Genomic DNA, 27,073 nt, shown 5'->3' with positions numbered 1-27,073 from the left:
GCCGGCCCTCACTCTGCTTCTCTACCCTGCCTCCAAAAGGCTGTGCCTGGTCTCTCGTCCTCCCAGGTTATGCTAGTTCAGTGATGTCTGAATGCCCTGCAGAATCACTGCAGAGATGGATTGGATAGTTTCTGTAAAGCAGAACAAGAAGCATTCTGCTGCTGCTGCTGCCCAAAATGAACCAGCACGCAGAGCTGGTTGGGTGTCGTAGTTCAGAAGCTCTAACCAATGTAACAAGTAGACCCAAACATGTAATGACTCAACACAACAGAAGTTTGTTTTTTTTTTTCTTCATCACATAATTGTCCAGGGCAGTTTGAGGTTGGTGGTGGGTTTTAGGGAAGCTGACTTTGCTCCATGTAGTATTCAAGGAGCTGGGCTGACTGAGCCTCTGTTATCTTCCATACGTGGCTTCCAAGTTTGCTGTTGTCACCTCCATTCTGGTCAGCCAGAAGGGGAAAAGGCTTAGAGGAGCATACCTGGGAGGCCTTTATGGACCAAGCCTGGAAGACGCACACATTGCTTACACTCCCATTTGACTGGCCAGAACTCAGTCACATGACTCCACGTAATTACAAGGGAGGCTGGAAAACAGAGTTAAGCCAGGTGCCCAAGAACAAGAGGAAATAGATTTTGGAAAGCACCTGCCTCAGGTCAGCAGAGTGCAAAGGAAATGCCCCAGGCTAGGAATCCCAAGGTTGGGGTTTCCAGTCCTGACCACTCATTGCTAGAGGCACTTGACAAGTCAGTAAGCCAGTCTGAGGGTCATCTTCTCTTCTGGAAGTCGAACTCAGTGGCCCCTGCTGCTTTCTATTTCATGGGGCAATTTAAGGTCAAAATTAGAGTGTCCCTTTGTAAAGCAAGAGCAGACAAATAGACTAGGCATGGAAGAGTAGATGAAGAAAAAGACCTACACTGGGAGATGGGATCTCTATTCAGATTCTTTGTTCTGCCACTTCATAGCTGTGCAAGCATGACGTGCTCACTCGAACTTTCCGAGCTGCGAAGCCTCTGTTGAGTCAGGAGTAAAGCACTTGTCTCACCTTCTTTATAGGGATCCAGTGAGTGTACAAATGAGTAGCCTGTGCAAAAGTATTTCGGGAACTCTGAAATGCCATAGAGATGTTAGTTTGCTGTTTTTAATGTCAGCAGGGCCTTCTGCTTTAGGGCCCATTCCCTAGACAGTGCATTCTGAACCCCAAACTCCCAGCCTTGCCCCCGTCTTCTGGATGAAGCAGAACATTTAAATATAAATGAAAGTAATAAAAGTAGTCAAAGAAGTAAAATAGATGCTCACTGTCAACACACACTGTGGGTAACGGTAAGGTCATTGAGAGGACAGCCTGAGTCACCTGCGTATTTGAAATTCCCACCAGGCCAGGTGTAGACTTGGTGCCCAATTGATACTTAATGCATTACATTCAATCTTAAAATAAACTTTCTGGCCAAAGACAAGAGTGACAATGGGGTGACACAGTAATAGGGACTGCCTCCCCTGGGATATAAGGTGGACCTCTCACAGCTCCCACGTCTCTCTTTGAGGGTACAGTTTCCCTGCAAGCTTCTCCAGAGTGATCACATTCCAGCTTTCTTACTTGCTAAGTCACTTCTCTGAACTGATGGTATTAGTCACTTAAACAGACTCACTCTATCATGCCTTCAGTAGTTCCAGAATTCGAGTGATTCATTAAGTTATTTTCCTTTTCCTCTTTATTTATTTTTCCTTGTTGAAGCCTCTTGAAACTTCTTAATTCCAGCCCAAGCGTTCATTACCTTGGAGGTTGCCTTCTGAGCCACGTTTTGCAGAGGGGTGATTGTCTGGCCTGGCCATTCGTTCATTTCTGGGCTTACCCAGCCCTGAACGGGCAGACAGAGCCTGTTCTCACCGTGGAGTGGAATGACTTACTCTTTTGTTCCCCTGGGTTGTTGCAGGTGAGGCAGCATCTGCCTTAGCTGCCTTGGGTTCCAGAGTGGGTGCTGAGCTGCACGCTAGTGTTGACTATCTAATTTAGGCTAATCTTGACTTTATCCCCCCTACTCAACAACTAGCAGAGTATCCTTCTTAAAATGGCCCATCCAATGAAAGAGCGTTGACAAATAAAATACCTACAGAGACGCAGCCCTGCGCTTCTCAAACCTGGATGTGCACAGGAATCGCTTGGAATCTTCTTACAATGCAGACTCTGAGACAGTAGGTCTGGAGTGGGGCCTGAGCTTTGGCATTTCTAAAGCTCCCCAGGGATGCTGATACTGCTAGCCCAGGTTTCACTTGGGGGTGGATGGGGAGTAGGAGGAGTTGATGTGGCGTTTCCATTCTTACCAAGTCCTCATTCTTTATGCAAAAACATTTTCAGATGATGTGGTCTTTGTGATACGGAAAAATAACCAGCTTGCACTTGTGGAAATGGATAAAAAACTGCAATCGGGAGAAAGTGGGATCTTTATTTTTCTGGTGGACAGTATGTTATGAAGCGCCTCCTCTGGGCCGTTGTGAGTTTGCATGATTTAGGCAGCTCCAGTTCTTTGTTTTGTTTTGTTTTGTTTTGTGCTTTAAGTGAAAGTTTACAGTTCAAGTTAGTCTCATACAAAAATTTGTACATACACTGTTATGTGACCCTAGTTGCTCTCCCTATACTGTGACAGCACACTCTTCCTTTCCACCCCAGACTTCCCGTGTCCATTCAACCAGCTCCTGACCCTCTCTGCCTTCTCATCTCACCTCCAGACAGGAGCTGTCTGTTTAGTCTCATGTATCTACTTGAGCTAAGAAGTACTGTCTTCACATTTTATGTCATATAGTCCTGTCTAATCTTTGTCTGAAGAGTTGACTTTGGGAATGGTTTCAGTTCTGGGCTAAGAGAGAGTCCGGGGGCCATGTCTTCCGGGGTCCCTCCAGTCTCAGTCAGACCATTAAGTCTGGTCTTTTTACTAGAATTTGAGTTCTGCACTCCACCTTTCTCCCGCTCCATCTGGGACTCTCTGTTGTGTTCCCTGTCAGGACGGCCATTTGTGGTAGCCAGGTACCATCTAGTTCTTCTGGTCTCGGACTAATGCAGTCTCTGGTTTACGTGGCCTTTTCTGTCTCTTGGACTAATACTTTCCTTGTGACTTTGGTGTTCTTCAGTCTCCTTTGCTCCAGGTGTGTCAGGACCAATTGATGCATCTTAGATGGCCACTCTCTAGCTTTTAAGACCCCAGAAACCATTCACCAAAATGGGATGCAGAACATTTTCTTAAAAAACTTTGTTATGCCAGTTGACCTAGATGTCCCCTGAAACCGTGGTTCCCAGACCCCCGCCCCTGGTACTCTGTCCCTCGAAGTGTTTGGTTGTATTCAGGAAACTTCTTAACTTTTGGTTTAGTCCAATTATGCTGACTTTCCCTGCATTGTGTGTTGTCCTTCCCTTCACCTAAGATAATTCTTATCTACTGTCCAGTTAGTGAAAACCCCTCTCCTTCCCTCCCCACCCTCGTAACCATCAAAGAATGTTTTCTTCTGTGTTTAAACCTTTTCTTGCGTTCTTATAATAATGGTCTCATACAATATTTGTCCTTTTGTGACTGACTGATTTCACTCAGCATAATGCCTTCCAGATTCATCCATGTTATGAGATGTTTCACAGATTCATCATTGTTCTTTATCCTTGCGTAGTATTCCATTGTGTGAATATACCATAGTTTATCCATTCGTCCGTTGATGGGCACGTAGGTTGTTTCCATCTTTTTGCTGTTGGGAACATGGTTAGGCAGCTCCAGTTCTAAGATTGCATCTACACTGACAATGAGCAGGAAGGTGACAGATCCCATCCTGTCTGAGAGGTGCTGTGGGCATGACTGCAACAAATCACCTTACAGGTGGGATGTTTAACTCTAAGAGCAGGAGTGTATCTGGATCCCCAGAGGACCAAGGGTCTACTTTGGGATCACATTCTAACTTCTTAATAGTTTTGTTCAATAAATTGGGAGTTTGGGGTTATCCAATTATAAATATTGGGAACATATCTTCACAAATATGTTTTTATGTTAAAAGGGAGAGACGGAGCAAAATATCTGTATGTATCCCTGGGTGGCACAACCCATTAAGCGCTCAACTATTAGCCAAAAGGTTGACAGTTCAAACCCACCCAGAGGCATCTCAGAAGAAAGGCCTGGTAAACTGCTTCCAAAAGGTCACAGCCTTGAAATCCTATCGAGCAGTTCTACTCTACACACATGGGTCACTATGAGTCAGAATGGACTCCCAAGGCTAGCAACAACAACAATATAAGTGATAGCAGCTACAAGTATGGTGCTCACTGGCTACCAAGCACCTTGCATATATTAATTCATTTTATCCTCACAACGACCCTGGGAATAGGTGCTGTCATTGTCCTCCATTTTACAGATGAGGAAGCTGAGTCACAGAAAGGTTAAGTACATTCTCCAAATTAGTAGAGCTCAGGTTTTGAACCTGGGTAGCCTGGCTGCAGAACCCATGCTTTTCGCATGCTGTCCTTGGACTGACATAGGTCAAGAACATGTGAGTTCAAGTTCAGATACTGACATTTGCATTTGTCCTTCAATACGTCCTTCTGTCTCTCAGTCTCTGCTCCATTACCTGTGAGATGGGCCTAATGATGCCCAGAGAAACTCTCAGAATTACTAGGAAGTTGAAATAAGATAATATATGTGAAAGGTTTATAAATTGTATACAACTCTACTGACAAATTCAGCGATTAGATGGAAGCACATAAATAGTGCATTTGATTACCATCGGGCTAATTTGAATACTATTATGTTAAACATAAATTTATCTTTCTTTAGGGTCTGTTTCTATATGGTTGCTATGTCTTCTCAAAGAACTAGTTTTGGCCTGGTCACTGAAATGAAAAAAAAAGACAAAAATATTCTTTTTGGATTTGCCTTCTTTAGGGTTTCTGAAAATAAAATGTTCTATAGAGGCTAAAAACCAATAGAAGACCCATCAGCTGATTTCATTCATTCCCATTTTGTGAAAGATTATTCCCTGTAGATACTTCCTGAAGTGTTAGCCCATCTGGTTGGAAATGATTCTCCAAAGACTCCTTAGCTCTTCATTTGGAAAGGTGTTTCATGATGAAATCTATTTCACCATAGCATTTTGCTCTCAGATTTAGCTCACAATTTTTTTTTTTTATTAATTTTTTTGGTGTCTTGCCTTGTGCCAGCATATTTCTCATTCTGTAAAAGCTCTCACTTTTCTTAGAGTTTTCATCTTCCAGCTGCACACATTTTTTTTCTACCGAATTTTAGCAGGGGGTGACATAGGGCTCCCTTCATTATTCTATTACTCCATCCCTACTCAGCCCAAGAATTCAGAACACTTAAGACTATGGAAATGTACTAAGAAAGGACTCCCTGTGTTTAACTTGTTTTGCCAGGATTTCTATGTGTCTCATTCCTGGATGTGTATGGTGGAGGCGCCTACTGATTATAGATTAATTTTCTCTTCCTTTTGTCAGAAAGCCATGGTAGTAAAGCAAGTGCATTTTAAGCCAAAAATTTATTCTATTCCATTTCATTTAGCGAGGTCAGAATTTGTTTTCTTTCTGGCCAAAGACCACAATAAGTCTTTCAGAGTAAATCCTATAGTTAGAAATGATTAGCTCTTTCAAATTCATTATTAAATTCAAAACAGAACAAAGATGGCGTGAACTTTGTGTGTACACATAGGTAACATTTTAAAGCTGATTTAATAAAAGGAGAACCACCAGCCAATTACGTTACCATTTTGCTTTAACTGCAGCTTCTAAGACAGGGATATTTGGATTTTTTGAAGTGGGCAGTGTAAGAAAGTCTGGTAGTTAATATGTGCCTGTATCTTCCAGAGCATTACTTTCCTTCTCTGGTATTGTTCTAGAGCAAATGTGGATAAAGTAGGATGGTCTGTGGGGATTACTAACTTCTGAGATGTCTAGGTGTATATTTTTGGTGTCCAAAGAAGTGAGACAATATAGCATAGTGGTCAGAGATACAGACCTTGAGGTCAGACAGCACTTGGTTCACATCCTGCCTGTTTTGTTTCCTAGCTGTGTAACTTTCAGCGAGTTACCTATTTTGCCCAAGCCTCCCTTTTCTAGAGGTGCTAGGTAATAGTAGTATCTACCTCAGAGGATTGTGATGAGGGCAATACAATCATTAAAAAAAAAAAAAAAAAATTGCCGTTGAGTCAGTTCCGACTCACAGTGACCCTATAGAACAGAGTAGAACTGCCCCACAGAGCTTCCAAGGCCGTAAATCTTTACAGAAGCAGATTGCTGCATCTTTCTCCCACAGAGAGGCTGGTGGGTTCGAACCACCGACATTTTGTTTAGCAGCCGAGAGCTTCATCGTTGCACCACCAGGCCTCCTTTATCCAGTCATAGTGTGTGGCGTCTGGTAAATATTGTTAAAAATTTTTAAATTATTAAAATAAGAGTTAATTATGAGGTAGTGTCATCCCTGACCCACTTCTAATCCACGTGGGATCTTAGCAGCGCCAATAATGGTCCTTAAATATTTGAAAAATTTCAAAGACATCTTCAGTAAATTGTGAGTGCAGTTCAAATGAGTCAGTGGAAATGCTGATCAGACACGTGTATGCCATTGATTGAAGACCCGTCGCAACACACACACACATACGCACCTGATACGGACTTTGTTTGGGGAAAGCTCTTATGAAAAGGGACTGCAAAGTATTATAGCAGCCTTGTCCCCATTTGTAGCCAAAAGGGTGATTCTTCTTTAAAGTTCACTTTTACTATCTACAAAGAGCTTGCCTACATTTCATTCAAAGCCCACTATTGTTTTCTATTCATTTTGTTATTACATGCGTATTTAAAGAAGATTGGGAAAGTACTAATGAAGAGAAGGATGAAAATATACCACTCAGAATCCTACTCCCCACACCCAAGTCCTATTAGTATTTTGGTGATTTTTATTTCTTTAGGCATTGTGATGTTGTTAGCTGAGATCATACTGTACAGATGATTTTATATCCTCGCTTTTCACTATATATTTTTGTTTTTAATAATTAAGCATTTATTATAGAAAATTTTAACACTTTGAGAAACTGGGTCTCTCACAATTAGGCTTTTAAAAGCCTCCCCCGACATCAAAAAAAGAAAGAAAAAGAAAAAAAACTATGACTCCAAATCCTATAAAGAAACAAGTTGTCTTAGCCTAAGCTGTCTGGAATAGTATTCATATTTACTCTCTATTCTACTCCATAGCTTAATGCAAAATGGAGAATGTGCTGTCCAAACTGCAATAATATGGCATTTGAGCAATTCAGGCTTTAAATAGACCTAGAACACCCATAGCCTGATAAAAAAGATACAAGAATGGAGACATAGTAGCTATTATAGCAAACACAAAATTCTGGCCATTGATTGATCAGAAGTAAAGATTGATGCCCCTACTTTAAGCTCATCAATGTCATGAAAAAAAGAAGAATGACAACAGGTATTTGGCAAATACCTTCTAAATTATTTACACCAAATTAACAAATGGAAAAGTTATTTTTAATGCATCACTCAAATTTTACACTTCAATCATTCATATTTTCCTTTATAAGATTATTCAGAAGAAACAATTCTATTTAAACTTAATTTAATAAGTTTCTCCTTCTGTACATTTTTACATGAAAATTTACCAAAATCACAACTCTGAAGAATTTCTTTTTAATCATACAATCATTATATGCTTAAACTACAGTAAAGAAATTAGAACTTTTCTTATTATGTCTATAATGACCTGTTACCAAATGTGTAAGAACTCTTTTCCATAGCTTTTTTTTTTTTTTAATATTTTAACAATCATGATTATGAAAAATGCATCTCAACTCCACAGTGGACTAGCAGCCATGCTTATTCCACGTAGGTACTGCCAGTGGTCCCTGAGGTGTCCTTTCAACAAAGACAAATTCATCAGGGTTGCTAAGTGCCTCACAGAAGACCAATAAATGTTGTATAGCATGCTCGTCAATCTGAATCAGAGCCAAGGGTTTTTCTCGACTTCTGATAAGAGCTGCTTCTTGTTGTAGCTCTTCTTCTACAACAGATGCAAAAGTGACTGGGGCTACCGAAGGAGCAGTCAATGAAGAAGACAGCCAAGGATTGGCACTGTCTAGAAGCGGTAAATCTGAAATATGGTTGCCTTCTGGTCCTGGAGTACCTTGGGTAGGGTATCTTATGACTTTTGGATCCTGGAAACTTTCAATTCCTTTAAAACAAACTTTTTTGACATCATCTCCTGAACTATGGCCAGTAACAGATTTTTTTTCTTCTAGTAAAAAATCCCAGAATGACTTGGATGAAACTGAATGTAGAGAAGATGCCCATGCATTCACTGGTTTGGGGGATTTTGAAGGAGTGGTTAAAACTGTTTCTATGCTCTTCATTCCTGAATTGTTTTCTTTGGTAGTCATTGAGATAATTTTCCTTTGCTTCTGAGAAAGTTTGATTCCATGAGAAATCATTTTGCCCAAATTTGTCTTTGGTGTAGCTCCACATTTTTGTCTACTGTCTTCAGTCTCCATGATGGTTCTGAGATCCATGACAGGAGGGCTGACAGGACTGAAAGAGCCAACAGCCCAACAGGAAGAGCTTGTATTATCAACTGTGTTACTGGGAATGGGCTGTGGAGCAGATGTTTTAAGTACTGATGATTTTTCCCATGATTTTAAATCTTCCCTAGAATATGTAGGAGGTGTGCCATTAACATACGGTTTAACTTACCCATCAATCTTATCTGAATGAAATCCTGTTGTGAAATCAGGGGACTGTAAATCTCTAGGACTACCCACTCCTGCATAGCTTCCTTCGGAGTCTGATGTCAATAGTTCTGGGAGAGATTCCACAGAATAGGTCTTACCAGATGTTACTAATCCTGTGGATGGTGGACTCTGAGTAACATCTGAAAGGTTATAACCTCCAGAACTATCTGAATTTTGTTGCTTTTGTTTTTGCCTTCTTGAACACAGTTTCCAAATAATTTTTGTTCCATATTTATTTCTTCTTTCAAAAAGATATCTCTATCTTCTACTTCCAAATAACTAATATCTGGTCCATCTTGATACGGTGTAATAACCCTCCTATCCATTGCTGGGATCATTGTTTGGTAAAACACAGAAAGAGCCTTCAAAACATCATCACTTAAAACCTTGAAGAAACATCAAGAAACCTTGCTTCAAGCAAAGCTGCCATATTCAGTCCTATAAACTGTAAACAAGACAGTTTCAATTGTTCAGCCTTATACATTGCTGCAAATTCCAGCAGCACAGCAGCATTTTTAAGGGTAAGTTTTTCAGTTAATGCTACTTCACAAATCTCTTTCAGTCAAGTTATGAGAAACTGATCAGCCACCACAAGAATACTACAAATAAAATCCACATTTTGAGATTCTTTTATCACCACATCTTCGTCAGTATAGAGGTAGTCCAAAATAACTTGCAGTATGTCAGAATGTACTGGCATTTCTAGAGCTGCACAAATGGAGGCCTCAATCCATGAGCTACTCAGCATACTATGAAAATATTCTAGTCTGGCACAAAGAACACATTTATGACAAGGAAATTCCTTTCCATCCACTGATTTCATGGCCACGTCACACAGAAATGAACATTTTTTCTGACTTAGCTTTGGTTTATTACCAGTTTTCTTGACAATAACATTAATTTGTTCGTTTTCAAATCTGACTCCATCTAACCTACTACTCAAATTATTGAAGCCAAATTTTTTTTGCCACATTCTTACAGGATCATTTTCCCCAACACTTTTTCCTTTTTTGGAAGACTTAGGTTTTCTTTTCTACCTTTCACTAATTGTTTGAGTTTGATTACTTTTATAAACTTCAAATGTTGACTTCTGATTATTATCTTCATGGCAATTCATTTTATTCAAATGAGAATTCGGAACGTTCTGATATTCTTCTGGTTTTTTGTTTAAGTGTATTCTTGGTTTGTAGCCATGAGTTAAAAAGTCACAAGTGTCTGTGTATATAAATTGTAAAAGGTATTCAAACAAGTCAGGATGAACTTTCTCTACCACAAAGAGGTGGCATCCTACAGAATCTTCATCTTTCCGGTAAACATCTGCAAAGTCTAAAGTAGTACCATCTGAAATAAACAATTTCTGAAAAAAGTCAGAACGCACGGCCAAAATATGTTTATGTGCAGGGAAGATTCTATTGCCAACTTGAAATGTCACATCATGGATGCTGTCCATTTCATCCGTTTCCCTTAACAGTTTGCCAAACTCTTCAAAAAGCGATGATGAGGACACAGCTGGAATTTCATAGAGGCTTGTTTTAGGATCTGACAGCAGGATTGCAAAGTTGCACCCACTTGGATCTGTGCTGAGACTAACAGCTCTGTGGGCAAAAGTAAGTCTCTCCAGTCGAATTCTTTCATATACGCTATTTACTTCAGAAACACAAGACACATCTGATGAGGGATTATGAAAGTTTGATAAAATCTCTGCTTTCTTTTCAGAACTCTTTCTTTTTTCTTCAAACCATTTTCCTCTAAATCCTTCCCTATCTTGTGTGACAAACAGAATTTCATTTCTATTTAAAGCAATATCAGAAATGAAGACCTGGCGTGGACAGGCCCATCGACACTGCTTCAGAGAACTGCTAACTGATCCCCAGCAAAACACCCTTCCCGCTCTATCCACTGCAAGAATGCAAATTTTTTGACCCCCATTTTCTTTCAAATGTTCAGGATCAACCTTGTATTCCATACGCCCTCCAGAAACAAGAACGTTTTTCAAGTTTAGCTGTTTAGAAGCCATCTTCTTGCACTGATGGTCTGCAAGTAAGTAAATATCTCCCCTTGTGGTTGCACAGACTGTGGCCCCATCACTTGGAGCACCAAGGACAGACTGATATCCTTATGATGAAGAGCAGATACTTGACGAGGAGCAGTTACACATTCTTCTCCATTGGGATCTAGTAAATAAGCCAGTTGTCCACCATTCTGTCCCATGGTGTAAACAGCTTCTCTTGTCCATAGCACTGAATGAAACCTGCCTGCTGCTACTCCACTGATTGTTTTCCCTTTCAGATATTTTGCCTGCAACTGTCTGGGTACATTACAACTTGGAGGTGGGGGAACAAGCCCTAACTGATGAAAAACATTTAGACCAAATGTAGAAACACATCCATCTTCGGTTAATACAACAGTATGATCCTTGGCAGCCGCCACTTGGGAACAATTGTGACCACTCAGTCCTTCCACAAGCCTGGGGACCAAGCATGTCTGTTCATCTCCATGTCCTGACTGTCCTCCAGGACAGTGACCACAGGTATAAACCTGCCCTTTCTGAGACAGAAACACAGAGTGAAATTTACAAAGCACCACCTGCTTGATATAAACTCCACTCCCGGAGAACAGATCCACCAGCTCTGGATGATGCTTGCTATTTTGGCTTCCATGACCCAGGGTGAAATTTGTATTATCTCCCCAAGTATAGACATCTGTAGGATCAGTATTCTTGAATACTACATGAGTTGGTCTATCCTGCATTACAAGATCCAAAGTTGACAAACCTTCTTTGTCTTGGATATATAGACTAACACCATGCTTTTGAGACTCAGGCAGCTCGGCTTCTTGTGTCCCTTGTCTCTTCAGCTTCTGCTTTTGTTTCCTGTGGCCTCTTGGCCCTTGGGCCTCACGCCTGCATCTGCCCTGCTGGGGCAAGTGTTCCAAAGCTCTGTAGCTCCACTGGTATAAGTGCCCGGAGGCACCCCACTCTGCCAGAAAGCCTTGTGCACACAGACACTCAGCTCTCTCGCTCTGAGGGTCAGCAAGCCTAGCTCCACCGATAAGTGGCCAGAAGCACCCCACTCTGCCAGGAAGCATCCTGTGCACAGGCACTCAGCTCTCTTGCTCCGTGGGTCAGCTCCAGTGCTGCCTCGCACTGTTCTCCTGGTTCTGCTGCTGTTGGTTCTCTGCTGCTGGCGCTTCTCTGCTGCCGTAGGTTCTCTGCTTTTGTTGGTCCTCTGTCACTGCCACACATCTATCCATTCACAGTTTTAAAACTGCTTCCACATTTTAGGTATCTGTTAGAGCAGCACCCCACTCTCGGTACCAAATTCTGTCTTAGTCATCTAGTGCTGCCATAACAGAAATACCACAAGTGGATGGTTTTAACGAAGAGAAGTTTATTTCTTCACAAAGTAGGCTAAAAGTCCAAATTCAGGGCATCAGCTCCAGGGGAAGTCTTTCTCTCTCTATTGGCCTTCTCATCAGTGTTCCCCTGGACTAGGAGCTTCTTGGCGCAGGGACCCTGGTCGAAAGGACGCGCTCTGCTCCCGGCGCTGCTTTCTTGATAGTATGAGGTCCCCCACTTTTCACTATATTTTTAAAGCCATTTTTTCAAGCATTATTACAAAGCCTTTGTAAACATCATTTTAATGACTGCATAGCATCATATCAAGTGGATGCGTTGTAGTTTGTCTAGCCAGCTCTATAGAGTAAAACATTTATGTCTGCCCAGTTCTTTGGTGTCATAAATTCTGCTGCCATGAACATCTTTGTGCATACTAAAAGCTGCAACATTTATGGCAATGATCACTCCAGTCCTGCAAGTGCTGAATCTGTACAAGTAATTAGAGTTGGAAATTGACTGATGCAGCTGCTATCAATTTCTTACATTGCATTTTCTGATTCTGTTAGATTCCTCCAGCCCTAGATCAAAGCTCGAAGTTGGTCTCTGACATTGCTTTGCTATTTAAAGGCTGGGAAGTCAGGAAAGTGAAGAAAAGCCTAGAATGGAGAGGTTACTTATCCTGCTCAGGTAACTTGCCTAGATAACTGTGCTCTTGGAGTTCCAGGTTCTGATCTCTGTGAACCCTCAGAAAATTCCAGCAATCATCTGTAGATCCTGAGAGTCCTCTGAGAAGTGCGTTGTTCTTCACATATCACCTCAGTGTTCGCATATTTGTTCCGGAAAACCAGTCATATTAAGCTCGCCATTGTGTATTTCAGATCTTTTAATGAAAGTCTTCCTTTATCCTTCTCTTGAATTAGATAACTGAATCATTTCCTCTAGTTATTAATGCCATCCTGCCCTATCTTTTATTTTTTTCTAGACTGTCACAGTCAATTGAATTCATTTACTGACCTTAGACTCTCTCGCCTGCCCTACTTGTGCTCCACGTTCTGAGATTCACAGAGTTTATTAAACTTTCAGGAAAAAGATTCTTGTTTGCTCGGACTTACAGTCATAAGGGTATGAGGATACCAGTGGTTGAAATTTAGAAATTATTTGTACTGATTAATGAATAGCTTCTGCTACTATGTCCCTTTAAAGGGTTCCCATTCCCTTCTCAGCTTCCTCCCACTCCTTCCATATCCTGGCGGTCCCAGTCCTTCCTCTGAAATCTCTCTGGTCCCTGCTGTAGCTATGATATTGGGCATTCTATTGGTTGCTGCCCATGTCTTATAGATAGTTGGATGGATGGATGGATGGATGGACGGACCGATAGATAGACGTGTGTGTGTGTGGGGGGTGTTTTAACACCTCTCCTGCCTTATTCAAACCAAGATTTGAGTATGTAACTATAAATTTCTTGGAGACAGCATGGCTACTTTGATGGTGGAGATATCTCTTAATTTCTGCCACTGCCTCTCGCTCTTAACAGCTTGACCCACTTCTCTTATTGGATAATTCTTTCTCAGGTAAATAGTGAGTTGGTGAGGCCAATTAACATCTCCATTATTTTCAGGAAAGTCTGAAACTGGTTTGTGTTTTTCCGTGTTGCTAGCTCTCTCATTTTGGGTACCAGGCACTAGATAAAGTCAATAAAGTCAATGGAGAAAAATGGGTATGGGTATAGAGTCAAATGGAGAAAAAGAGAAGGAGGGATGTGAAGGAGTAGGTGTGTGTTACTGGGGGCAGGAGAGAGAGGGGGAAGGGGAAGTGAACTTTCTAAGAAATGAGAAGCTAAATACTCCAGCAGGAGTTGAGTTCTTGTGCAAGTCTGCCACTCTGTCACTGTTGTTCCCAATTCATCAGGTGCTAGAATAGGGGGCTAGATTGGGTTGTGCATCAGGGCCCTCCCAGGCACAATGACACTAGTACAAAACCTCTTCCAAACTTTTTCTAAGAGTCTTCTCCCTCTCAGCAGGCATCTTTGGGCTTGAATGAGTTCTGTCTTTGAGAAAGGTACACATTTCGTGGTAATATCTGTATACCAGGGTTAGGTGTTTTGTTTGCTTCTGTCCATAGAGTAATTTGGGGAATTCATTTTACTATTTACCTTGTTGAAAGCCCACACTGATTACATGTTCACTTTCCTCATGCTGACACACACACATACATCTTCCTTTCACTGTTTGCTTTTCTAGTAAAAGATTTGTATGTCTCTATGTCCAATTCTCTTGAGACTTAGAATTCAATTAATTGCTTAAAAAATACCAGGACTTTTCATGAACTTTCCATTGAAAGCAATCATGCCTAAATTGTGTTTAACTGAAAGGGCTTGTGTATTAATTGTGCCTTGTTTTGTTTGTTTGTTTGTTGTTGATTAGACAATTCTGTGTCAGTGCTAATCACAGATGTCTTGTGTCTTCCAGCACTGACAAAGTTTTCCGTCGACTGTGTTGATTTAGAACATTAGTCATATCTAGCTTTCCCAAGGTAGAGGAGAAATTCCTAGAGTAACTGTTTTAGTCCTCACTCTAAACTGGCAAAATGGAAATGATTATGACTCTAAGTTAATTGCATCACTCAAGCCAGAAGCCTGGATTTGTCCTTACTTCCTTTCTCCCGATCATTCAGGACCACGTTTATTCAGTCAAAGGTTTGCAAATTTTACCTCCTAAATGTTTCTTGGGTTCCATATCCTCCTCTAGTTCAGGTCCTGGTCATGTCTTGCTTGGACTATCACCATAGCCTTTGACCTGATCTCCCTGCCAACAGAGCTGCCCTTCTTAAATCCAGTCAGAAGGATCTCTCTATGTGTACGTCCGAACATGTAACGCTCATGCTTAAAACCCATCAGCAGCTACCCATCATTACACACAGAATAAAGCCCATGCGGCTCAGCAGGAGATAGAAGGCTTCCTGTGCTTCAGGATGTCTCATTTTTCCAATTTGAACTTGATACCACAAGAATACCAAATTTCGCATGATTCTTCACTGTTTCTCAACTTCCGTGTTTTTTGGTCCATGGTTTTGGCTGGAATACCTTGTTCTCTTTGAATATTCTGACTCACTGATCCTCATTCACCCTTCAACAGTCAGCTTGGCCTATTGCCATTTCCAGGAATTTTGAGCAAAGTGTTTCCCTAGCACTGTTGAGAATGTCAATATTTTTATATTAACAATATTCATTCATATGTCCATCTCCTCTCCTACACCCCTACTAGCTCTAAGTACTCTGAGGGCAGCGAGAGTACGCTATTTATCTTGTTATCCCCAACATCGAGCATGGTTCTTGGTGTTTAGTAACCACGGATAATGTCATGCCAGGCCACCAGCATCTATCTGTTCCAGGGATTGTGGCCCTGGCTAATGCCCAAGAGGATTTGAGCTGCCCAGAGCAGAATACCCTGGCCCTATTTCTAATCCAAGGCCAGATCTCCATTAGACAGACTGACCCATCCAAGGATTTAACTTCTAAATCAAATCTGACTTTGCTGTGATTGAAAATCACATTTACTAAATGATTTCTTGTTATCACCTCTTGGTTCTCCTCTTGCCCCCATCACTCAGTTCTGCCAAAAATTTTTCCTGAAGACATCGTTGCTTTGTGTTGTTGACTTGCTCTCCTTCCCAGCTGACTTTTTTTCTTTGTATTTTCTTTTACTATAATCTACCAAAACAAGGTCTAAAATTATGTTTCTTATAAGAAGAAAGGAATGAAGTTCAGTATTGACAAGTTTAGAAAAGAGCTGAGGCAACGAGCCATAAAAATGGAGGGAAATAAATAAACAGACACTAAAATTAGCTCAGTGGGCAAGAAGGAACATGGACTAAAAGAATTAGATTTGTTGATTTGCCAGGTACTCTGGAAATAAGTGAGGAACCTTTTGGCAATTGTAGGAACAGGGTCAAACCTTAGGTAGGCTTTTATTTTTCCAAAGGAGGGTTTCCTGTATTGTATTCATTCTGATTATTTCAAAGAGTTCATGGAGCTCCCAGAGGTATCTGATGTTCACAAGAGTAGTTCATGTCCTGGAAAATCTATCTCACTTGGAGCTTTGAAAAAAATATGAGAGCGCGCAAAATTTAGTGTTGTAATTAAATCTGACATCGTGCCGGAATGTTTGCAAAGGAAATAAATCATTCAAGAATTAGGAAATAGTCATTTCACTCTATTCATTGTTCATTAATTCAAATCAATTTAACAGAAATATACTGAGTACCTACTCTGTGTAAAACCCTAGGAGGGTAAAGGGGAGGGAGAACCATGGAGGGGGAAAAAAAAAGACCTTTGTCCGTAAGAAGCTTACTGTGGGATACCTTTGAGAGAACACTGAGTATGATTTGGATTCTAAATTTAGTCACATGTATGGAATTTGGAGAGCCTACAGAGATAGAAAGACTTCAAGGGAGAAAGAAGGATGTATTTCAAAGCCAGCCTGGATCCTGGATTCTCAAAGTGAGGTCCAATGTACAAGGGTGGTTCCAATAGATGGGCCACTGCATGCTCCAAAAATTCAACCTTTTTCTTTAGTTTATAGCAGTATACCCAATCCCATGGTGTTTCAGCCCCTGGGAGCTTCGGTGAGGATGCTAGCCTTCCATATGAATTCGTAAGGATCACTAACACTTGATACTCACTAACTGGATATAGTACATGATTAAGATGAAGGGTTCAAATTCTGTATGCTGCTAAAATGTTTGGTTATCATGCAGAGCTCCATATATTCATTAAGACTAGGTTTGGCTGCAAATACAGAGACCCAAAAAATAGGGAACTGAAGCAGGTAGAAGTTTATTCTTTTCTCACCTAGAAAAGATTCCAAGTAGACAGTGCTGAGCTAAAATGGGAGCTACAGAAATTCACCAGAGACCTCAGCTCCTTCCAGTTCACAATTCTACTATCCCTAGAGTGTGGCCCACATCCTGCAGTTCAGGAGGACTGCTAAAGCTCCATTCATCTTACCCACATTCCAGGCAACGGGATGGAGCAAGAGAAGAAGGGTGTGCCTTCTCTTCTAAGAAGATTTTTGTGAAGTACTACACAACACTTTCCCTTTATATCTCATTGGCCAACACTTAGTCACAAGGACACTCCCAGCCACAGAGGAGACTGGGAAATAAGATTTTTAGTGCAGGCGATGATGTGCCTGGCAAAAAACTGACATCTATTACCAAAGAAGAGGGAGAGACTAGACATTGGGAGATAACTGGTGGTCACACTTGGCAACGTTGTACAACTCCTTCTGCACATATAGACACAGATAATTGGAACATCCACAATTTTCAGTGCACCATCAATGTTGTGTTAAGTTAGTCACCGTTTGCAATTGTTGTTAAACTTGCTTTTTAATTATATAGCAGTATTTAATGTCATTATAATCAGTGTTGTGTGCTGCAGTCGTTAGTCAACCCAACCGTATGCAGAAAAAAACGTTTGGACCTATTATTAGTTTTCGCATCAACAGTGTTTTGGAACTGTCATTGTCAAATAACTCGATGATGGGGACATATCAACCCTAAAAAATGGCTTGCTCTCTTTGTGGTCTGTGCTGAGGATGTGTAGAGTAGCTAAGCTGTGTATTTCCCTGGATAAACGAGCCTGTTAAAAGAGTTGGAGAGCCTTTGTTCCAGAGGATTGGCTCTTGGAAAATGAGTAGACTCTTTCAAAGAAGTAGGAAGCAAGATGGCTATGGAGGGCCATGACGGAGATGGAGTTGGTCACCCAGGGAGTGATGAAACCTGCGGATGGAGAGGCCAGCCAGGGCATGATCAGAAAGCTTTGGCGGCCATTAAGGACTTCAGCAGGAGCATGAGAGGATTATTTTGCAAATGGAAATGTAGTTGTTCTGGCTGGGAACTTCATTTTTATGGAATGTGTCACAGTAGTAGAATGCACTTTTAGACTTCTTTAGTGCCCTACATTACTATGCAGGAACGGGTCCCCAGGAAAGAGTTGGGAGCAGCTATTAGGGGCGTTTTCTAAGAATCGTTTTTAAGGTTATAGAGGGCTGCTAGGGTCATCCTGATGTGGTGCCATGGGGTCTTTTTTGTTAAGCCGTTTATTTTGCTTATTTGTTGTTTGTTTTTACTGCAAAAGGGATAAATAATTATCACTGAAAATTTGTAAAATATAGAAAAGCAAATAAGTCTCCCTAAACTATTCTAGCCAGTGATGAGCACTGTTACTATTTCAGTATATGATCCTCTGGCTCTTTTTCAATGCATATCGACTGAAAATCTTTGCAGGAGAACATGCTGGAATGTCTTGTAAATGTCTATTTTTATACTATGGGATATTTAGAGTAGAAGAGAAAAGGTTCACTAGTTCCCATCTGGCAGCTGAAGAACCCTGGGGAGCCATTGATTTCTTACAAGGGCCATCAAATCTGTATATTTATCAAACATTGTCTGTAGGCTGACCAAATTAATATGTTACGCACACATGCTCAGCCATGGGGTGAGCATACAAAGATGCTATTCATTGGGATTAATGAATGCAAACTCATACAAAAGTCTTACTGAATTTAGAGTAGCTTACTGCAATTAGTTATTTTTCAATTAAATAAGGTCAACTATTTTATGTTATGTCCACAAACGTACTGATATTCTATGAGAGGCTTTGTGTTTATAAAGTTGGAAACAAACAAAATTTGATGTAAGGATGAGTGACTTACTATTATTACTATTACATTACTATTTCTGCCATATCATACTTCAGCCCATGCCTGTCAGATGCTTCTAGAACACCTTCTTTCCCTTTGATTTTCCCTTTTAGTTCATTTCACCAAGGAGAAGCAAATCTCTCACATTGCTGAATGGCCCTTCTTCCACAGTTGGATTAATAAACCGAAACTGACTGAGCTAGATCCAGAAAATGAAAGATTTGATTCCCGAAGCAAAAATACTGACCAAGTGCAGTAAAATCTGTTGCCGTCGAGTCGATTCCCACTCATAGTGACCCTATAGGACAGAGAAAAACTGCCCCATAGGGTTTCCAAGAAGCAGCTGGTGGATTCAAACTGCTGACCTTTCGGTTAGCAGCCAAGCTCTTAACCACTACGTCACCAGAACTCCTCCAGAAGCACTTAGTATGTGCAAAATAAGGAGATGGGGATTATTATTAGTTTACACCATGATGACCCCAAGGGTTACGTAGCTGAACCCCAATTTTCATTAACTGTTTGATTCTTATTAAGATTTATTGTCTTAGTAAAACCTGTTCTATCTGAAGAGCAAAAACTGATCATTTAGAGAATAAAAGAGGTTTCTTATTTCCCATTCTAAAGAAAAAACTATTTCACACTTACCTACTTTTCTTTCCCCAGAGTTGAGTCTTACTTAAAGTCATACAATTGCTGGTTAAGGATGGATTCTTGGACTCTCCATAAGCAGGATGTGCCAAGGGTACCGCTTCTGTGCCTGTTGTTGGTTTGGTTTGCTTTTGGTTCGTTTTTGTTTGGTTTGGTTCGGTTCGGTTTGGTTCAGTTTGGTTCGGTTTGCTCCGTTTGGGTTTCCTTGGGAGTAGTGTCTGGCCCCCAGGTGAAATATTCAGTCTTCCTCATCCACTCCCATATATTCCAATTTTAACTTCATTTCCTTGAACTTAGTAAAATGCTGTTTTACCCTTCTGCACCTTGATTTTTCTAAGTCATTTGAATGAATATCCCTGACCCTTTCTGTACCCTGATCGAGTTTGCCATGGGTTTAGTGCCTCATTCTAATCAATTCTTTCCCTTGTCCCCATTCATTTTTGTCCTGTGTGTGCTGTCAATTAGTTCATTTCTCTCATCGTAGGAGAAGTGAGGGTGAAGTAGATTTCCTGGTAGATGCTCAGTTGAGAAAAGAAGCCATTTCATTGCTTTGCCTTTCAGAAATGAGACATGAAGTAGTCTTCTAGAATAGAGACACATTAGTAGTCCGTATTGCCCAAAATAACTAAAGGGATTTGGATTTGTGCCCTGCTGCCACCCTCCTCCCTGTTGCTTGCTAGAAGGTCCTGGTGGGCTATGCAGTTGAATGTTCCTTATATTATGGTTCTGAAGATTTGAATTCTTGCTCATTCTGCTGCTTATATCCTTGGGCTAATTATTTCTTCTTTGTGAGCCTTGAGTGCTTTTAATCTATAAAACAGAGCTAGTCATATATACATGCAGTTCTGGTGATGTAGTGGTTAAGAGCTATGGCTGCTAACCAAAGGGTCAGCAGTTTGAATCCACCAGCCACTCCTTGGAAACCCTGTGGGACAGTTATACTCTGTCCATAGGGTTGGTATGAGTGGGAATTGACTTGACAGCAATCGGTTTGGTTTTTTGGTATACATCTCTCTCTCTCTCTCTCTCTCTCTCTATATATATATATATATATATTTGTTTACTTTCCAGGTTGTTTGGGAATCCCATGAAATCCCACATGTGCTATAAGAACATCAAGGATTATCACTTCATCAAATATTTTCAAACAAGTTGAGGAAAAAATAATTTGTTTCTTATTTGTTTATTTATTGTAGAGGGAGTTAGTGAGCCTGAGTACGAATCCCGCGTTTCTACTAGCTCACCGTGTGACCTGGGCAAGTCACTTGACCTCTTTGTGCCTCAGTGTCTCCACGGATACAGTGGGGATAACCACAGTTACTGCTTCATTAGGTTGTGAAATGTAAAGCAGTAATCCACACAGGAGCTCGTTGTTGTACTGGGAACAAGATACCTGCTCAATACACATTAGTGGCCTGCTTAGCACATACAGAGAACACAGCAAGGAGAACTCTGGGGTACGTTGTTTCACTGAATGAGTACCTGCTGCATAGTCCCGTGCCAGTTGTATAATGACGTGCTTAGCATTGGGAGCAGTGGACACAGTCCCTCTTCATAACTGAGGCAAAGTATTAATTTTTATATATGGAGCGATCAAGACTAGCCTGCATTTCACAGATCACGAAATTGAGGCAAATTATTCACGTCACAACCAGAATCTCACTCTGGGCCTAAGATTTCTGTCCTAGAGTTCTTTCCTCTACACTTGCAGGCTTGAGGTTGACATCCCTCCCTGACAGAACATTTTCCCTAAAAGGCCAAGAATTAGAATGTTGTGCTTTTTAAACACAAGATCTATTTAGTTGCTAGAAAATTGAAAAGCCAAAAAAGTAACAATGACTCATTTTAAAGATCTTTTGAAAACAGTGTTCTGCTCCCTCCCCTACTGGCGCTATGCTTCAATCAGTTGAAATAAATTGTTAAATTGTTCAGTAGCTGAGGTGTTTGTCCCCAAAAACACTTGCTCTCTGTTAAACAACTCTGCCATTTCTGCATTTATATTTTTATTCACAGAAAAAAAAAATTGACTATATAAATATTGAATATGTACACAAACCTAAGTTTGTATCCAAAACAAAAAACAAACAAACCAACAAACCCAGTGTCGTCGAGCGATTCTGACTCATAGCAGCCCTATAAGACAGAGTAGAACTGCCCCTAGGATTTCCATGGAGAAGCTGGTCGATTCCAACTGCCTACCTTTTGGTTAGCAGCAGAGCTCTTAACCACTGTGCCACCAGGGCTCCTAAGTGTGTATATTTGTGTATGTGTGTGTGTGTGTGTGTGTGTGTGTGTGTATACATATATGTATATTTCTTAAGGCAATGTCAGCCTTTTAAAATATGATCCTTTCCAATTAAAATTGAGGAAGTTTTTCCAGAGGACAAAATGCATTTTGAATATAATTTTGATTTTTCAAAGGACAAGGCGAGAAGACTTTGTGGAAGAGATATCATAGCTTTTAAATTACATGTTGTTGTGTGTAGGTGCCACTGAGTTGATTTCAACTCACAGTGACCCCATTCTCAGCCTGTAAAATGGTCAGGAAAGAACATTCTAGTGGCCCCAGTGCCCTAACATGGGATAGAGTAGAAGCAGGGCCCTCAATGCTGCTCCCTGGCGTGGGTCTGTCTGACTGCTCGGGCTCTTACTGTGTCGTATGCCCTGGGAGGTACCAGCTGCCAGCTCCCTGAGATTGTCCCCATCCTTGCCTCAGCCCACAAGGCAGTGACCTCTGTCACTCAGACAGGAGGACTGGATGCAATTGGCCAGTCTAGGAGAGTTTTCTCAATGCAGCAATGAATTGGTGAGTGACACTGGTTCCTTCCACTATAAACTTTCGAGTTGCTTGTTCCTGAAACTGACCACGGGTTATGTACCACGTCAGTAACCTAGGCAGGCTTTAGGAGAACCAGCCTCATCTTCTGGACTAGTGTAGATGGTCCTCACTTGAAATGGACCCAAATCCTTTTTGGAAAGCAGTGTAGTATATAAATGGAGTCACTGGATGATACGAACTGTTAATGCTCTCAGCTACTAACCAAAAGATTAGCAGTTCAAGTCCGCTCAGAGGAGCCTCAGAAGAAAGGCCTGGAGAAAAATCAGCCATTGAAAACCCCTCTGATACATGGGGGTTGCCATGAGTCACAGTCAACTCAATGGCAGCTGGTACTGGTGGTGTAAATAATAAAAACAAAAACGAATAGATTTGCTGGTTGATGAGGTTTGGGATAAAGTCAACTCAGTGATTTAAAAGTAATTTCACCACTTGAATTTTTAGAACAAGCATACCATGGATTCTGTTGGAGAGATTTGCGTTGATTTCGTTCATGCATTGATGATGCAGCTCTATCAGAAATGGGATGTTCGCTTTCACCTTCTCCCAAAGTTAACTCTTCCATGGAAGAGATCCTGCTGGAGTCTGTGGGAGGCTGCACTGCCTCTAATTCAAAGGTTGATTATGGATATTTGGTGAATATTTTTTGTTGTGTTGTCACAAGACAAAAGCAACCGTGTTCACTTATGAATGTGAAAAAAAGTTAACAAGAAATTAAATAGACTTCAATAAAATTGGAAGATTTCAACTAATTCAGCCAAGTCAAAAAAAGAAAAGCAAAATATTGGGATTATGGATATAACTTAGTACTTGACTTTGATGTCCATTTTCTTATTTAAAAAAAAAAAAAGATGCTTTTGAAATTTTCCAAATGAATTACATGCTTAAAAACAAGGTTTTCCAAAAAAAACAAACGTGTTCTTTCAGTTACCACAGAAATTGCTGCTGTTAAAATCCAAATCCTCCGTGGAAGCAGAGCCTATGTTCTCTCTTACCCCTGATACCTAGCACAGGGTTTAATAGTCAGTAAATGTATATAATAAACATTTTTAGCTGACTAATTAGACTTATAAATACCTACTAGACATCACCCAACACCCGTCTGTCGGCGGTTTGTTGTACTGTGGTGGCTTCCATGTTGTTATGATGCTGGAAGTTATGCCACTGGTATTTCAGATACTAGGAGGGTCACCCATGGTGGACAGGTTTCCGTGGAGCTTCCAGACGAAGACAGACTAGGAAGAAAGGCCTGGTGATATACTTCCAAAAATTAGCTAATGAAAACCTTGTGGATCACAACAGAATAGTTTCCAATACAGAGCTGAAAGAGGAACCCTCTAGGCTGGAAGGAACTTAGAATACACAGTGGCTGCAGCAGTGGACTTGAGCACAGCAATGACGGTGAGGATGATGCAGGACCAGGCAACATTTCATTATATTGTACCTGAGGTCGATATGAGTTGGAGCTGACTTGATGGCAACTAACGACCAGATACCACAACCTGGGAAACCCACAAGCAGCTCCAAGTGAGCATTTCTAAAGTGAACGCATCCTCACCCCCACCCTTACCTGCTCCAGCCTACAACCTGTGCCTTCTCCCACGTTTTCTTTCTCAGTGAAGAGTCACCAGACCTGACATCCACCCGGGAGTCAGCTTGGACCAAGTCCTGTCCATTGTCCCTCCTGAATATTTCTCAAATTGCATGTGCTTAAGTATAATTTAAAATGAATCCAAAGTATTGGTCTATTGTATTCACATCCCATGACTTGACTTTAAATAATTGGAAGCACTCTGGAGTATCGCAAGCAGAAAGGACAAAAAGTCCTTCTATTGGCATTTTGCAGTCTTGGATGTTTTCTTGGTACTTTAGTAGGATGTCTTCCCTCTGGAGTTCGTCTCACCTGATTTTTATTGCATAGTCCCACCCCAGTTGCCCTCAAGTCAATTCTGACTCATGGCGACCCCATGTGTGTCAGAGTAGAGTTGTGCTCCATAGGTTTTTCAGTGGCTGATTTTTCAGAAATAGATCTCCAGGCCTTTCTTCTGAGGCACCTCTGGGTGGACTGGAACTCTCAACTTTTCAGTTAGCAGCTGTGCACATTAACCATTTGCACCGTCTATGGCATCTAGGTAGAGACAATATAAGTAAGTAGATACCATATAGGTAGGAAGTTTTATCATTTCTTAAAATAAAAAAGGAGACAGTCAGGCATAGCATGTGAACATAGCTGGTGAGTCTTGAAAGCAGGCTGCAATGTAAGTGCGTATGAGACCCCATTCCCACGAATTCCCAACTGACAGGTGATGGGCTTGTGAATTAGGCCCATGCCCTGAGCCCTGGGTCTTAGCAGTGGTTCTAGGTGCCACATCCCCCTTCCTGCAGCATTTGCTACCTTCAGCCAGACACACACTCTGCCAACTACCCACTGTCTTCCTGGCGCTCCAGAAAGAGAGAGGGTGGGAAAAGCGGCTGGTGGCATGGAAACAATTAATTCTGAACTTCTTTCACTTTGCACAGAATATTCCGAGCTGTGTGGAGAAGCCTCAGTGAGCGGTGTTGACATTTCTGCCAGTGTGTGAAAGTGGAGGTTTGACAATGATATTGATTAAAAATATGACGATAGTTGGAATAACTATTTTTTGCCTTGAATGGTTGAACACATACTCAGATTGACAAAACTGAATGAATTAATAACTACAAAGGATGTTCAAAGTAAAATTTTTAAATTTTTCTGCATTTTATATTTGAAAATATAATTATATTTTTTTTAAAATAGGACAATATAAAAATTGTAATGGCTCTTTTTTTGGGAAAGACTATCCACTTTTCTGGAAACACTGGTGGAGTAGTGGTTAAGAGCTACGGCTGCTAACCAAAAGGTCGGCAGTTGGAACCCACCAGGGCGTCTTGGAAACTCTGTGGTGCAGTTCCACTCTGTCCTACAGGGTCGCTATAAGTTGGACACCACTCGACCGCAACGGGTTTTGTTTTTGTTTTTTTTCTTGGTTTATCCCTTCTTCTGAAGTGTTTTCCTTACTATTCTTTTTGTTGAAAAAAAGGTCACTTCTTTTATGAAATAATGGTGGCAGCTGGCAAAATAACATGTGGCAACCGTAGGTGAGTTCTTGGTTTTATTTTTAAATGTTGCAGGTCCATGAATTCCAAAAGTCAGAAAAACACTGGTCTAGCAACGTGGTTTTGAAAGGTGGGAGTCTAGGCTTCACTGTGGGCACTCCCGGGGGGATGTAGGGTGGAGATGCTTGTGTTTCAGAATCGCGGTACAAAGTAGGGCTCGGGTGAGGAGCGTGCTGGAGCAGAATCAGCTCTCATCTTGCGGTCCGAGTGTCTGGATTTTTATTGTAGCGCCGTCAGCCATGTGGCTGGGGTCTTAGTTTCCCCATCTGCAAAATGGAGATAAAAACCATACTCACCTTTCTCATAGGGATGTTGACCAATCAAATAAAATATTGTTCATGAAACACTTTGAAAACTATAGAGTATTACACAAAAATAAGGTGTTAATCATATACCGAAATCTTTTTTGGGGGGCGGTGAGCTGCAGCAGCTGCACTTCGCACAAGCTTCCACATGAGGGCGTACATCTGAGGCGGTCAGACTAGCGACTGGCAGTTATCACAGCGGGTGGGGGGCTGGCGAGGGGCATCCGGCATTTGCCTGTCATGGAGCCAGCAGGGGTACCAGCCTGCAGCTTCCTCTACCAGGATTCTGGCTCACCGTGGAGGGGCAGGAGGGCTTGTATGTGAAAAAAACATGATCTGTGAGAGTCAAAACAGATTGTCCAGTGGGCCAGTTAGTTGGGGAACACTGAGACACCCCCTGTGCTGATGCCATAGACATTTGAAGGATACCGTATTCGGACTGTGCAAGGAAAACAATGCTATATTTCCAAAGAAACACACTGTGCCTATATAACGCATTCTTATCATGTTAGTCAAGACAGAGCTACCAATCTGATGAGTAGCCAGATCACGATGTTTAGAAGTTGTTTTAGATACGTATGAAAGTTCCAGAGGCCTTTTTGGTGACACTTGTGAACATCTGGCAGAGGACGTGGGATTCTTGACCAGTGGTGGTGTCCTAGGAACAAGAGTTTGCATCATGGGAGCATGTACCCTCAAGGTTTGCACCCAAGACCCTGGAGACTCTCAAAACCACGTGATAAGCACCTTGCTGTTCTTGAAGTTTCCTTGGTATCCAGGTTGGAAAAGACCACAGTAGGAGGGCATGAAATCATAGATTAATAGACTCAGGGATAAGGATGACTTTGGAGGTCATCCAACGCCTAATTCATGTTCCACTGAAGGTTGGCGTGAAAGCCTCTGAGACGTAAGAGGAAGAATAAGAGCTTTCTGGGGGAGGGGTTATGAATTTATTTCTTAAGTTCTGCCCATGAGGGAAAAAAACAAATGTGTACCTTTCGTGTTGTCTCCCATTAGAAATGAAATGAGACTGAAATTCCTCTAAGAACTTCCAGTCTTTCAAGAATATTTGGGCAGACTCTCCATTGACAACATTTCTGCTGTCCTGTAACAAATCCAAATAGATTTGATGAGAAAAGATCTTAATGAATTTGGTATGGAATGCTTTGCCTCAGGTAGCCAAAATCTGGGCAACTGGAACTATTCGTTCACTCATTTATTCAGTTATTCAGCCATTCATCAAATGTTGAAACGGGGAAGTGGAAAATTCTCATGGGTGTGACCGTCTGTGGCATTTTACATGCTTCTGTAGGAGAGGTGATGGAGGGTGGC

The 27,073-nt window shown here is 41.3% G+C and overlaps 1 protein-coding gene and 1 pseudogene across 1 annotated transcript in view; one reads left to right on the top strand and one right to left on the bottom strand.

Moving 5' to 3' along the window:
- The window catches only part of LRRC3B (leucine rich repeat containing 3B), a 92,095-nt gene that overhangs the window by 37,404 nt on the left and 27,618 nt on the right, over positions 1–27,073 (top strand). The gene's annotated exons all lie outside the window — the stretch shown is intronic.
- On the bottom strand, positions 7,852–8,863 carry LOC105756324 (inhibitor of Bruton tyrosine kinase pseudogene; annotated as a pseudogene).

The sequence above is a fragment of the Trichechus manatus genome, unplaced genomic scaffold (assembly GCF_000243295.1).
Source record: "Trichechus manatus latirostris isolate Lorelei unplaced genomic scaffold, TriManLat1.0 scaffold00049, whole genome shotgun sequence".
In the NCBI taxonomy this organism is placed as follows: domain Eukaryota; kingdom Metazoa; phylum Chordata; class Mammalia; order Sirenia; family Trichechidae; genus Trichechus; species Trichechus manatus.
This window is presented reverse-complemented; position numbering and strand designations above follow the sequence as displayed.